Below are 15,668 nucleotides of genomic sequence, written 5' to 3'. Positions count from 1 at the left end.
GGAAATGAACAGCTTTTATCTGTAAGAGTAATAATCTGTTTTTAAAATATAGAAGAAATAATTTTAAAGTTTTCTCAAAAATATAAATTTGGGAAAAAATTTGACAAAAAGTAGAGGACTTATATAAAGTAAACAAAAACTCTTACTAAATACCCTAAATCAAGTTTTACATGAAAAGGATGATTTATTACAAAAAGGTTTAATAGACTATAATGTGTGTTCTCTCAACATTAGAGTAAAAATATAGCAAATGGAGTAGTATTTTTTGAACTGCATTAAATGAAGTTCACATGGAAAAAAGGTACCTGAGACTAGCCAAAAGTTATCTGAAAAATAAATATTGGAAACTTGCTACCAGATACTGAAACATCCTATAATACGTCTATATTAAGGCAACATTTATTTTCCTCATCATAGTAAAGATCAGAGGGAAAAATTAAAGGCCAGAAATAAATCCAAATCAATATTTTTAAAAAATGATATCTGAATTCAGTGAGCGAGAAGTTGTTTAATTAATGGTACTGAAATAATACGAAATCTCTGTTTAGAAAAATTCAAAGTGGTCTCTATACCTCACATCGAACTCATATAATAACAAAAGTAAAGTTTCAGAGGAATAAAAATCTAAATGCAAACACAGAACATGTTCAAATTAGAGTAATCAATAAAATTTCATTTGCATAATCTTGGGCTAAAGGAGAGTGTCACCTTAAACTAAGAGATCTGTTGATGGGTTTGACAGCGCATTTTATAAAAATGTGTGTCAAAAAAAAAAACCACCATAAACAAAATGTAAATCATAAAAGAAGACCATGAAAAAATGTAAAATAAAAAGCCAACATTCCCAGATTATGTCCTTGCAGAGACATCAAGGAAAATAGTGAAGCAGGAGTCTCTGAAAACTCCCTCCTATATAAATGTAATAATAATAAAAAAAAAAAAAACTGGCAAAAAAAAAGTCAAATCAGCCTTGTCAGCACTCAAAATTAGCCAAAGGCTTGCAACAATCTAGGGAGCACTGATTTAATAAAAAACAGCCTAAGCTTAGTAAGGTGTGCTTTGTAGTGTTTCACCTTCTAGTCCTGTCTCTTCAGCTCCACAGAAGCCTCAAAGAATAATTTGTTGTTAAAAGCAGCCTTCTGGCAGCCACCAGAGGGAGCAGAATCAGGCTAGAATGCTTTCAAAGCCTCATTCTCAAAAAAAAAAATGTCTTTATTGGACCTTTCTGGTGGTTTTTATGGAAACCTCCACTTGCAAGGATGTCTGCATTTGATTTGATGCAGAGTTCACCAGCACAAAAACTCTCTCCCAGAAAAGCTTTTTCCCCAGAGCATGGTTGTCCAAAAAAATTACAGGCAATTGATTAACTCTGTGGCCACCTGAGATAGTGGCTAAAAATTGGAACAAACAGTAGATGAACTAACAAACTAAAAAGGGAAAGCTGGTGGAATTACATCCATAGTACTTTGTAAAGCTCCAACATACTCCTGGGAATCTAGAAGGCTGCAAATATCCAGGAATGTGTGAAAGACCAGGGTATTCACATGTTCTGGAAATACCCGAGAAGCCATTTAACCTCTCACCTCCTGCTGATCTTAAGGCTCTATGCAAGCAGGAAGCAACAACAATAACAAAACTAAGGCAGAGTTGGCAACTGCCTGGTTGTTTATTGAAGGTGAACCTAAACAAGCACACAGAACTTTTCTGCAAAGACAGAGAGAATTTTTTTTCAGATTTTAAGGATTAATATCCAATGATTAACAGACCCTCAGCTCAGAAGAGACTTCAGGGGCTGCACATAAGAAAGACAACAGACTTTATCGAATTAAGTTAGCAAGTTCCCTAAACAAAACAACAAAAATTACTACTTCAGCAAACAGCAACAGGAACAAATCCTAAGGAGAAGTGAAAATATGATGTCCAGTATAAATACATTATATTTAAAATGTCCAGTTTTCAACAACTAAAAATGAGACATTCAAAGAATTAAGAAAGTACAGACTATAGAGAATAAAAAATTAGTCAGTAGAAATTGTCTCAGAGGAAAATTAGACATTTTATTTATTAATCCAATTGGAAATTATAAATATGTTCAAGGATCTAAAGAACTAAAACAAAGCATTAAAATAATGTTTTAGCAAATAGAAACTATTAATAAAGTGATATAAATTATTTTTAAAATTCAAATATAAATTTGACGGTTGAAAAGTAAAATAACTGAACTAAAAAATTTTTGCTATCTGCACTCAACAGCATATTCAAGTAGGCAGAAGAAAGAATCATCAAACCTGAAGATGAGTCAACTGAGATTATCTAGACTGAAGAACAGAAAGAAAAAATAATGAAAAATGAACAGAGTTTCATAGTTGTGTAACATTCCATGAAGTATACCAATATATATACAAAAGTAAAAGTAGTCAAAAGAGAAAAGGGGGGGGAGGCAAAAAGTATATTCAAATAAATAATGGCTGAAAACTTCCAAAATTTGGTTTAAAAAACATTAATTTATACATTGAGGAAGCCCAAGAAATTCCAGTAGTAAAAACTCAAAGATATATACTTGAGATACATCACAATCAAACTGTCAAAAGTCAAAGACAGAGAGAGAATCCTGGAAGCAACAAGAGAGAAGTGACACTTCACATGTCAAGGATCTTCAATACGATTAACAGATAATTTTTTACTCAAAACAATGGGAAACAGAAAGTATATACTAGCATATACAACATACAGAAATAAAAGAAAAGTACCAAGAATACTATATCAAGCAAAACTATAACTTGAAGACATAGAGATATTAGGACATTCCCAGATAATCAACTATTGGGATAAACCTGTTCTATAAGAAACACTCAAGGGAATCCTTCAAATTGAGATGAAAGAATGCTAGACAGTAACTTGAATCCACAAGAAGAAATAAAGACAACCAGTAATCATAACTGTATAGGTAAATATTAAAAATGTATAAATGTATTATTTTGTAACCATTTTTCATTGCCTAATTTGAAAGGCAATTGCATAAAGCACTAATTGTAAATTTCTGTTGATAGTCACACAATGTATAAAGATATAATTTATACAATATCAAGACAAATAAAGGAAGAAAGAAAGCTATAAAGGAGGAAGAAATGTGTATACTAATGAAATTGCTAGTATTAATCCAAAATAATTTTTTGTAAATTAAATTGTGAATTCCACTCCCAGGGCAATTGCTAGGAAAATAGTATAAAAATTTAGAGTCAAATCAATTACAAAGTAATTAAAGTATTATATAAAAGAAGGCAGTAATGAAGGAATAGAGAAAATACAAAGACATAAGACACAGAAAATAAGTAGCAGAATGGCAAATACAAATCCTACCTTATCAGTAAGTACATTAAATGTAAATAAATTAAACCCTCTAATTAAAGTATAGAGATTGACAGAATGAATTTGAAAGAAATGGTCCTATCATATACTGTTCACAAAAGATACATGGGCGATCACAGACACAAATATGTTAAAAGTAAAGGCTGGAAAAAGAAATTCCATGCAAACAGCAACCATGTTAGAGCTGAAGTGGCTAGATTAATATCAGACAAAATAGACTTTAGAATAAAAATTGCTAGAACAAACAAAGAATGACATTTTATAATAACAGAAGGGTCAATTAATCAAGACATAACAATCACGAATATCAATCCACCCAACAACAAAGCTTCAAGATACATCAAACAAAAACTGACAGAACTAAACAGAGAAATAGAAAATTTAACAAAAATAAGACTGCATACTGCATGTCTGAAGTCATGCAAAGTGCCTTCTCCAGCCATATTAGAATGAAATTATAAATCAACAACAGAAAGAAATAACAGAAGGAAATTCAAAACATATGAACATTAAACAATATGTTCCTTGATAACCAGCAAGTATAAGAAATCTCAAGAATGATTAGAAAATATTTTGAGATGAAAGAGAATGAATGTACAACACATTGAAACTTATTGGATGAAGTTAGAGCAGTGCTTTAAAGGAAATTTCTAGCTTTAAGTGCCCACATTAAAGAAGAAGTTCTTATGTCAGTAACCTAACTTTACATCTAAGAGAATTAGAAAAAGAGCTAACTAAACCCAAAGCAAGTAAAGGAATGAAAATCAATTTAAAAAAAACTGCAGTGGGAAAAATATGAATTCTAATACACGCAAAAAATGAGAGAATCAACAAAACCAAAAGTTTGTTATTTGGAAAGGTCAAGAAATTTGATAAAATACTATATACACTGACCAAGAAAAAAGATAGAAGATTCAAATTATTAAAATCAGAAATTCAAGAGAGAGTATTGCTATGAACCTTCAAAAAGTGATTATAAGAGAATACTATAAAACATGTTATGCCAACAAATTAGATAAACAACGTGAAATGAACAAATTCTTAAAAATACAACACCTAACAAAACTTACTCAAGAAGAAACAGAAAATCTGAATAAATCTGTAACAAGCAAATAAACTGAATTTATCATCAAAAACTTCTCACAAAGATAAGTCAGAACCAAACTGCTTTACTGGTGAATACTACTAGATGTTAAAAGATGTCAAGATGAGTCTTTCACAAAATCTTCCAAAACATAGAAAAGAAATATACACTTACCAGCTTATTCTATGAGGCAGTCTCACTGTGATAGCATATCCCGACAAGACACACAAGAAATGAAAAGTATAGACTGACATCTGACATCTCTTGTGAATATAGACACAAAAATCCTTAACAAAATAGTTGCTGAATCCATAAACATACAGAAAGGATTACACACCATGATGAAGTGAGATTTATCTAGAAATGCAAGGTTGGTTCAAAATGTAAAAATCAGTAAATGTAATAAACACCATATCAATATAATAAAGGACCAAAGCCATTTCATTATTTCAATGAATGTAGAAAAATCATTTGAAATATTTCTATACCCTTTTGTAATAAAAAAAAAATCAGTAAGGTAACAATAAAGGGAAATTTTCTTATCCTGATAAAATATACCCGTGAAAGCCAACCTCATACTTGATGAAAAGTGGATAATATCACTAATATCAGAAAGGATGGGATATTTGCTCTCACTGTCTTTTTTTAACATTGTATTTGATGCTCTAATCAAAGTAATTAGGGGAAAAAAAAAAGAAATAAACATTTCCGGACTGAAAAGAAAGAAGTAAACATCTGTATTTGCAGATAAAAGGATTGGTGTAGAGAAAGTCCTAAATAATCTATTTGTAAAAACTATAGAGCCTAATGAACAATTTTACAACTTGCAGGATACAAAGACAACACACAAACATTGGTGGTATTTCTATACACTAGCAATAAGCAATATAAAAATGTAATTAAGACAATTTTATTTATAATAGTGTCAAAATGAATAAAAATTGAGGCATAAATTTTACTAAACAGTGCAAGACTTGTACACTGAAAGTTACAACACATAGTTAAAAGGGATTAAATAGGCCTAAATGAAAATATATCTGTAATCATGAATTTAGACACTTAATATTTTTAAGATGACAATGCTCTCCTCATTGATTTACAAAACTCCATTAATCAAGACATTGTAGTACTTGCATAAGGAAAGACATATAAGTCAATGGAATAAAATTGAGAATGTAGAAATTAACGCATACTACACTAATTACCAATTGATTTTAACAACAGTGTCTAGACAATTCAATGAGAAAAAATAGTGTTTTCAAAGAATGCTGCTGAAAATACTGAATATCTACATACAAACAATGAATTTTGACTTCTACTTCATACCATAGACAAACATTAACTAAACTTGGATTACAAAATATAAATGTAATAGTTAAAACCATACAAATCTTAGAAGAAAACATAGATATAAGTCTTTCAGACTTTGGGTTAAGCAGTGATTTCTCAGATATGATACTTAAAGCATAGGCAACCAAAGATAAAATAGATAAATAAGACTCCATCAAAATTACAAACTTTTAGTTTTTAAACTTTTTAATATCTTCTGCTTCAAGTATACTAACATGAAAGTGAAAAGACATGACATGGAGTGGGAGAAAATATTTTCAAATAATCTATCTGATGAGTGTCTAATATCCGAACTACAGAAAGAATACTTACAACTCAATAAAAAGTGAAAAAGAACGGAATAGAAAATGGACAAAAGATTTGAAAAGACATTTCTCCAAGGAAGATATACAAATGACAAACACAGGAAAAGCCACTTTCCATTATCAGTGACTATGGAAATGCAAATCAAAACCACAGTGAGATGCCACTATATACCCACTAAGGATGGCTTTATTTAAAAAGGGGGGGAAAAATGGACAGATAATACTGATTTTTGCTGAGAATGTGTTAGAATTGAAACTCTTATAAATCGCTATGGCAATGTAAAATATTGTAGTCACTTTGGAAAATAGTTCAGCATTTCCTCAAAATGTTAAACATCGAGCTATCACATGACCTGGCAATTCCACTCCTACATATATAACCAAGGAAAATGAAACATATTATGCAAAAGTTGTAGTGAATATTTAAGAGTGGCATTATTCTTAAGAGTCAAAAAAAAGTGGAAACAGCCAAAAGTCCATCTACTAAAGAATGGATAAACAAACTGTCATGTACTTAGAAAATGGAAACTACTCAGTCATAAAAAGAAATAAAATACTGACAGACTCTACAACATAAATAACCCTTGAAAAGATTATCTAGCCTCAAGTAACTCAGATGCATAAAATTATTTTATATTTTACACACCAAACAATTGTCAGTCTTTGTCAGGTTTACAAAGTATTTTTCAGTGGAAAAAAAAATCAAAAAATAAACATGAAAATTCTGTGCCTAAGGGCCAAAATTAATGATTTGCACCACTATGCCTTCGATAAATGCTTGTGGAAGGCCTACTAAATGAAGTTATGGGATAATCATGAGCACACCTTAAGCATTGCATGTGTAATTCTTGCAATCTGCAACTTTTGGATAAGTACAATTACTTTAGCCCTGGCCTAAAGATCCATGGAGTCACTAGTATTATGTCCTTATTCCTTTCCCAATATAAATAATAATAAATATACAACTTCAAAAATATTAATCATCAGAATATCTAAAATCAAATAGTATACCATTAATGGAAATCTTTGCATTGAAAATGAAATTTAAATGGCTAATAAGGAAAAAATGTATTTACTTTGCTGTCAGGCAGGAACATGGAAATTAATGTAACACTTTTTTATGCAACAATTAGGTTGGTATAATTTAAAAATACCTACCATTCTGGGAAAAATGACAGAAATCATACATTTCTATTGCTCCTAATATATAAATATATGTGCATATGTATACAGATGTTTTAGAAAATATTTCAGTAATAATTATTTTGAAAAACATATTTAGTTCTAATCCAACAATTCAACTTTCGAGAATCTATCACATAGAAAGAACCAATTCATAACAACAACAAATATAAAGTTATTCATTTTAGTATTGTTTGCAGTGGTTAATAACTATTTTTCAATCTGAATTTATTTAAAAGTTAAATAATTGAATACATTGTCGTTAAGGTGAATCATGTTTACTGGTCAGTAAACCTCCATTTCATTTTCCTTCTAATGGGCTTTCTTGGGTAGCAAAGCCTAGGAAAATAAAAATAACAGAAAGGAAGGTAGGGATACAAAGAGGAAAGGAAGGGAAGGGGAAGGGGAAGGGAGGAAGAGAGGAAGGGAGGTTTTTCTAGTTTTACTTGGAGGAAGGGAAGGAGAGGGGAGGGGAGGGCAGGGCAGGGCAGGGCAGGGAAAGGAGGAGGGAGGGAGGTGTTTCTGGTTTTACTTGCTGAAAAAGTTTAGGATGCAAATTGGTTTCAACAGATCAGAGATTTAGTTATGTATATTATAGAAAGTGGAAGGTAATGGTCTTCTTCCTGATTTCTGTTTGCTTCTGGCTTAGTTCAGTTTTGTATGTATTATCTCTACTGGCAAGTAAGGTCATGAAGACTTGAGCTAAGTTTGAGCTATTTGTAGCTGAGTTGTAGTGCCCATCTTCCAGCTATGGATACTGAGGCACTGTAGAATTAGCAGCAGTGGTTAATACTTCGAGACCCCAGCTTCCTGATCCCAGAGCAGGGATAGGCTGAATACTGTGGCTTTTGAACTCAAGAGTTCCATGGACAGCCTCAGATGCTGTAGCTTCTATGCTCAATCTGGGAAACATTTTTGGATGTCCAACCCAGGGCTTTTTCTGCCAGATTTGCAAATTTGTTGGTATCTAAATTTTTTTCTCCTAAAGTAGAGGGATTTCTGTTTCCTGCGCTGTGCCCTGATTGATATTATGGCATGTTCCTAGTATGTAATATTTGTTTACTGTTTAAAAGAGTGCATTAGATTCATATCTAATAACCTTGATGTATATCCACATCAAATTAAAAAAAATATTTTTAAGTAAAATAGCAAGATTACTAAATGTGTGTATAGGACAAGCTTGTTTTTGTGAAAATCAGATAGCAAAAACAAATAATACAGATATATATATATAGACTATAACCTAATATATACTTATAGGAGCATAGGCTAATATGTGCAAAATGACACATTATATGGGTAACATTGACTATTTTATGGGGAATCAGAAATGAGAAGACAGTAGGAGATAAGGTTAATTACTAAATCTGTAGATCTATTTATTTTACACCATTTATCTCAGTGAATATGTTACTTAATAACATTTAAGAAGAATTTAAGAAAGGCAACACTTATCTTCATAATCCCATTTGTATAAATTGGCTGAAACATTCATTCACAAAATATAAATTACTGCTAATAGTTGTGAATAAAAATAATGGAAACATCCGGGTGGGAAAAACTGTTCAGCACAACTCTATCTCTGAGGAAAGAGACTGTGCAACATTTAAAACAACTGGTAATTTAGTAATATTAGAAATTCACAGAGCAATGCTTTAAATGTGGTATTTTTTTTTCTTTTTTTTTATTATTCAGACAGAGTCTTGCTCTGTCATCCAGGCTAGAGTGCAGTGGTGCAATCTCCTCCGCTCACTGGAAGCTCCGCCTCCCCAGTTCATGCCATTCTCTCACCTCAGCCTTAAATGTGGTATATTCTTAATATATGCAACTTGAATGGAAGATTAAACACAGAAATACTAACAAAAACTAAGTTATTAAATGATAAAATAATTTATCATTCATATAAATGATAAACTATGCTGTTTAGATGAATTTGAAGGCCTTTATGTATATTCATCTTTAATCAACACTTCAATGCCTAAATTTTTCTTTCAGATTCCTAAAAACTCAAATTAACAAATATCCATTTTTTTCAGTCCAGAAAATAGAATCTCAAAAAGAAGTAACAAATAGGTCACAACTAGAACATGGAGGAGAAATTTTGAGTCCGAGTCTCTGTGCTAGCCTCTGACTAACATTCTAACTAACTGCTTTTAAAATGTTTAGCCCCATTAGTCATCAGAGAAATGCAAATTTGAAAGCAGAGTCCTCCAAAAGGACTACAATTAAAAATAAATACTGGCCAGGTGCTGCGACACACTTCTGAAATCCCAGCTCTTTGGGAGAGCTAGGCAGGAGGATTACTTCAGGCCAAGAGGTTAAGACCAGCCTGGGCAACATAGCAAGATCCCATCTCTACTAAAAAAAAAAAAAAGCCAGGTGTACACTTGTAGTTCCAGCTACTTGGGAGGCTAAAGTGAAAGGATGGCTTGAGCACAGCAGTTCAAGGTTACAGTGAGGTGTGATTTTGCCACTGTACTGTAAAATGGGCAACAGAGCAAGACCCCGTTTCTAAAGTAAGTAAATAAATAAATAAATGACAATATTAGATGGTACTGTGAATCTGAAGCTGGATCTCTCAGACATGATGTTAGGCATAGAAAAATGCATAATGCTTTGGGAAAACTTTTTGGCATTGTCTACTAAAGCTGAACATGTGTATTCTTTGGCCCAGAAATTCACAAAATAAATGAACGTTTCATTTTAATAAATAAATGCATTTAAGTGCATATTTCAAATGTTGTGGCCTTAAAAGCTGGAAGATTTGAATTGTCATAAACTGAAATAGGGAAGAATGCAGGTTATAGAGTGGTTCCACGTCTGAAGTACAATTTTAGGACAGTTAAACTTGAGATACTTGCTAGACATCTAAGCGGAGATTAAGAGTTGGCAGTTAGATATATAAGATTTGTTATAAAAGACCAAGCACTGGGGTTCTCAAATTTTGGGGGTTTGAGGAGATACAAAGAAACCAGTAGAGGGAACTGAGAAGAAGAATCCAGAAAAGTAGCAAAAACCATGAAGAATGTGTTCTGGAAGCCAAAAGAAAAAAATTTCCAAGGCTAAGGGTATAATCAACTTGAAAGTGGTGTGTGTAAGTTAATTAAGATGAGGACAAAAGAATAATGATTAGATTTAGCAAAATGGAAATCACTGGTGACCTAAGGTTTAATGGCGATGGTAAAAAGAAAATTGGGGTGTGTTTAAGAAAGGATGAGAGATATAATGGTCAAGTAAGATTTATTCTAACAATTCAAGGTTCAAATTAGAAAATCCATTAATTTAATTTACTGTATTATAGATAATGAGAGAAATATTACATGAGCTTCTCCATAGAGGCAGAAAAGATTCTTGAGAAAATTCAATACCCATTCCCAATTTTAAAAACTACTCAATACATTGAAAGTGACAATACTTTACTAACATGATAAAACATATATTGAATCTTAAAGCCAGCATCATATTTAACGGAATAGAAATACTAGTAGCAATCCCATTAAGAGTGTGGCATAGCAAGGATGCCACTTATTTCCACTACTATGTAACATTGTATTAAAAGTATTAACCAATGTAATCAGATAAAAAATAATGATTGAAGGCATAAGAATTAATAAAAAATATCTCTAATTGCAGATGAAATAATAGTATTCCTGCAAAACCCCAGATAAATGATGATGAGTAACATAAATAATTTTTAAAATTAGTAAATTAGTACAACAAGAATTATCATTATTTACTTCGTAAACCAAATATAACCAGTTAGAAGAATTACTAAAAGAGAAATCCTCAACTAGACGTACAAAAAAAAAATATAAGAATACGCTTTTCAAAATCTTGCAAATTCTATATGAGGAAATCTTTTAAAAATGCTCCTGACACAAAATGTAATTGAACAATTTGAATAGTATCATCTTATTGACTTAAAATAATGCCTGTTTACTATCCCGTGTTTCTATAAGTCAGAATGCTGGTGAGCTAGGTCAGGACTCTGCTTAGGGTCTCACAAGCTGTAATGAAGGTTTCAGTTGGCCTGGGCTCTCCTTTAGAGGCTCTGGGGGATAAACCATTTCTAATCTCATTAAGGTTGTAATCTCATTACAGTTCCAGGCAGAATGTATTATCTTTTCACAGTTTCTATGTGGCCCCCTCCCATCTTCAAGTCAGCAATGACTGGCTGAGCGCTTCTCATGCTTTGGAACTCTCTGACTCTACATTTCTGACTTGTTCTGCTCTCAGCCAGAAGAAAGTTATGCTTTCAAAGACTCATGTAATTACCATTACAATCCAGGATAATCTCCCAATCTAATGGCACTGATTATAAACACAATTACATCTACAAAATCCTTCTGCCCATATAACCTTGCATATTTACAAGCATGACATGAAGGGCACAAATTATGAGGGCCCAGATTCTGCATACCACACTGCGCTCCCTGGGTCCAGGATCCACATCCCACCCATACGCAAAATACATTCACCTCCTCTGAGGGTGCCCATAAATCTCCAACCAAAGCACAAGCTTGCATCTAAATGTTATTATCTCTAATGTCCAAAATCTCATCATCTAATCAAGTACAGATGAAACTATATAGGTTTGATATATCCTGGGGTGAAATGTCTTTGTTTTTTTGGACCTCTGAAACTAAAGAAAGAAATTATGACTTTACAATGATCCTAAAATATATACATATATATATACACACACATATATATACACATATGTGTATGTATATATATTTATTTCATCAGAAAGAAGCCAAATCCATCATTTTTTTTAAAAGATAATCACTTCTCTATTTTTGGCTACACTAAAGTAGTTGAGAAGTAACACCCTTAAATTTCCTTGATGCCCTCTTGTTTAAGAAGCCTATAAATCCACCCTTCTAAAAGTAACTTCAATTAAAATTGATTGAATAATATTTTTATATTATGCCTAAACATATAACTAAAATTTTAGCATTTATATACAGAATATAGGCTTTATTGTGTCAAATACAAAATCAATACAGCAGCTAGAAAGTGATTGAATTTACCAACCTTGTAGCATTTTATCCTTTAGAGAATATTACTATTAGCAACCAGTACTGACAGTATTTAATACACAGAAATTACCTCTAAATGCAGACTGTGAAGTACAAGAAATCTGCTGGACAATATGGAAAGATAATATATATAAAATTAAAATGGATAGATTCATCTAAGAGTTAATCATATGGCATCAAATATATACAAAATTACAGTGATTTTAAATATGTGCTATTTATTGCAATGAGAGTAAGTTTTCTTAGCTCTCCATTTCACTGAAATCAATTACAAAACTTCCAAAATCTGTCTCTTTTACAATATAATAATCATTAAAGACAAAAACAATTTTTATCTTAAAAATTAAATAATTTAAATCATAAGGTATATGAAGGAAGGACTAGATTTAAACAATTTAATCACCAAGAGTTATTATGTAGTTTTGGTTATGTTTAAATGTTCCAAACTTATTTTATATTCAAGGAAACAATGCCAATGCCAACATCTAAATTATACAATTAAAGGGTGAATATAGTACAAAATTGTGAACCAGTTGCCATACAAGATCCAATAGACAATGCGACAAGTCTTATAACCCCACAGAGTTAATGATATGAAATTCAATTCATAAAGATGTCTTCTTAAAAGTGAATTGAAAAAGGGTAAAGTTAAGGTTTTAAGAATTTTGGAAAACGTGAAAATACTGGCAAATTATTTAAGCTTTGGCAGAATGCTAAGATATACCATTTTTACCTGTGCTTCTTGTACTACTGTATAATATAATTCAACTTTCATTATTTGTTATCACAATACCATTTTGCTTAAAATGAATAGTTATGTTCAATTTAAAAGTTTTAGAGATATTTATTACAGCTTCGTTTATAATACTTAAAAATTAAAACACACTTAATATCCAATGACAAGGGTTTAAGAAACTCTAAAGAGAGACAGGGCAAGATGGCCAACTAGGTGCAGACCAGTGGAACAGCTCCCATGGAAGGACTGAGACTACTGGCATGCTTTTAACAGATCTTCAGAGGGAAGACACCAAGAGTGGACACACAAGCTGGGTTGAAGGGGGAGAAAGCTGGGAACCCTGCAAGGGCTATCGCATATGGGGGCTCATTTTTGAACCACAACAGTGCCGGAGGAATGGGTGAGTGGAAATGGCTAGGAGCAACCTGCTCTTGCCACGGGCCTCTGAAACCTCAGCAAGAAGGGACCCCTCGACCACCCTGGACACTTAAGGTGGCAAGGAGAGCCTCCTCGAGAAGTGGTAAGGGCAGCAAGCCAACTGATGTGAAGCCTAGAGGGTTTGGTGCGAGAGCATCTGTAGTGGAGCACAGCTAGGGGTGGCCATGTCTCTAGGCTCAACTTGCTCCTGTAAGAGATTTTAGTCCTAGGGGAACGATGGGACCTGATCTCTGCAAGCTGGTTGTGCACATCAGATGGGACTAGTCTGTCCTGTGCACTCCGTAGTCTGCTGGCCTCTCATGGGTCCCCAGCCTGGCCATACCTGCTTATAGGGCAGTCTCGAGTGGGGCCCACACCATAGCTTCTGCATCGGTAAACCATACCTAACCAAAGAGAGCTCCAGTAAGATGGCCCCCTGTGGCCACACACCAGCCCACATGCTCTCTCTCCATACTTCAGTTCTCCCTGGGCTCACAGCAACTCACCACATCACTACCCTGGCACATGTCTGCATGGGAGAGTTTTTGCTTTACTTGCCCTGCCAGCACATGGGAGTGCAGCTGGAACCTCAACATCCCTGATGATGGCCATTTCCGAGAGCCTCGGAGGACCCAGAGCCAGCAAGCCCCGCCCCCACCAGTGCCTCGCCCTTGTGCTAATACTGTGCAGAGAACAGGGGATCCTCTCACACCCTGAGTGATCACTCCTGCTTGCAGGGCACAGAGAAGGCACCCAGACCTGCCCGGACCGGCACTCTGGCCCCAAGACGACACCACCTCCAATGCAACCACACACAGAGTCTCCAGCAGGGGCCTCCTTCCCCCACCCCCCGATAAGCTGCATTGCCTCTGCCTCTGTGGTGAAAGCTGGCAGGGAGACAGACACCCCTGCACCCACTAGCACTCTGCTGCAGCTGCTGCACCTCAGCTTCCCCAGCGCAGGCCAAACCTCAAGGAGCCAAGAGCAAAGTCAGGGCCCAATACAAGTCCTCCCAAGTCAGAGCATGCAGTCTAGGAGATGGGAGATGAACACCGGCCCCGTTAAATCTCCCAGAAGTCAGTCGGCTGAATCCACATTATATCACAATTAAACACCCAAGGTCATCAACAGGATTTTAAAAAAACAAAAACCAAAAAAACAAAAAACAAATCCGAAGGTAACCAACCTCAAAGACTAGATACCTCAAAGGTAGATAAGCCCACAAAGATGAGAAAGAACCATCACAAGAATGCTGAAAACCCAAAAAGCCAGAGTGCCTTCTTTTCTCCAAGTACCACGTTACCTTTCCAGCAAGGCGTCGGAACTGGGCTAAGATACTTGAAATGACAGAAATAGAATTCAGAATATGGATAGGAATGAAGATCATTGAGCTACAAAAGTACATGGAAACCCAAGGCAAGGATGCTAAAAATCATGATAAAATTATTCAGGAAATGACAGACAAAATAGCTAGTATAGAAAAAAACTGGCTAGCCGTATGCACAAGATTGAAATTGGACCCCTTCCTTACACCACAAACAAAAATTAAATCAAGATGGATTAGAGACTTAAATGTAAAACCCAAAACTACAAAAACCTTGGAAGACAACCTAGGCGACACCACTCAGGACATAGGCACAGGCAAAGATTTCATGACCAAGATGCCAAAAGCAATTGCCACAAAACTAAAAATTGACAAATGGAACCTAATTAAACTAAACAGTTTCTGCACAGCAAGAGAAAGTATCAACGGAGTAAACAGACAACCTACAGAATGGGAGAAAATTTTTGCAAATTATGTATCTAGCAAAGGTCTAATATCTAGCATTTACAAGGAACTTAAATTTACAAGAGAAAACCAAGTAACCACATTAAAAAGTGGGCAAAGGACATGAGCAGACACTTTTTAAAAGACTTACATGTGGCCAAGCATATGAAAAAAAGCTCCACATCACTGATCATTAGAAAAATGCAAACAAAACCACAATGAAATATTATCTCACACGAGACAGAATGGCTGTTACTAAAAAGCCAAAAAAAATAACAGATGCTGGGGAGATTGTGGAGAAAAAGGAATGCTTATACCCTGTTGGTGTGATTGTAAATTAGTTCATCGTTGTGTATGACAGTGTGGTGATTACACAAAGACCTAAATGCAGCATTCAATCTGGCAGTCCCATTAC

At 34.0% G+C, this 15,668-nt stretch overlaps 1 protein-coding gene across 1 annotated transcript in view; it reads right to left on the bottom strand.

The window, feature by feature from the left end:
- CCDC178 (coiled-coil domain containing 178) overlaps positions 1-15,668 on the bottom strand; it is a 483,853-nt gene that overhangs the window by 347,553 nt on the left and 120,632 nt on the right. The gene's annotated exons all lie outside the window — the stretch shown is intronic.

The sequence above is a fragment of the Macaca mulatta genome, chromosome 18 (genome assembly GCF_049350105.2).
Source record: "Macaca mulatta isolate MMU2019108-1 chromosome 18, T2T-MMU8v2.0, whole genome shotgun sequence".
NCBI classification, from domain to species: domain Eukaryota; kingdom Metazoa; phylum Chordata; class Mammalia; order Primates; family Cercopithecidae; genus Macaca; species Macaca mulatta.
The sequence above is the reverse complement of the archived record's forward strand: the minus strand, read 5'-3'. Positions and strand labels throughout refer to the sequence as shown.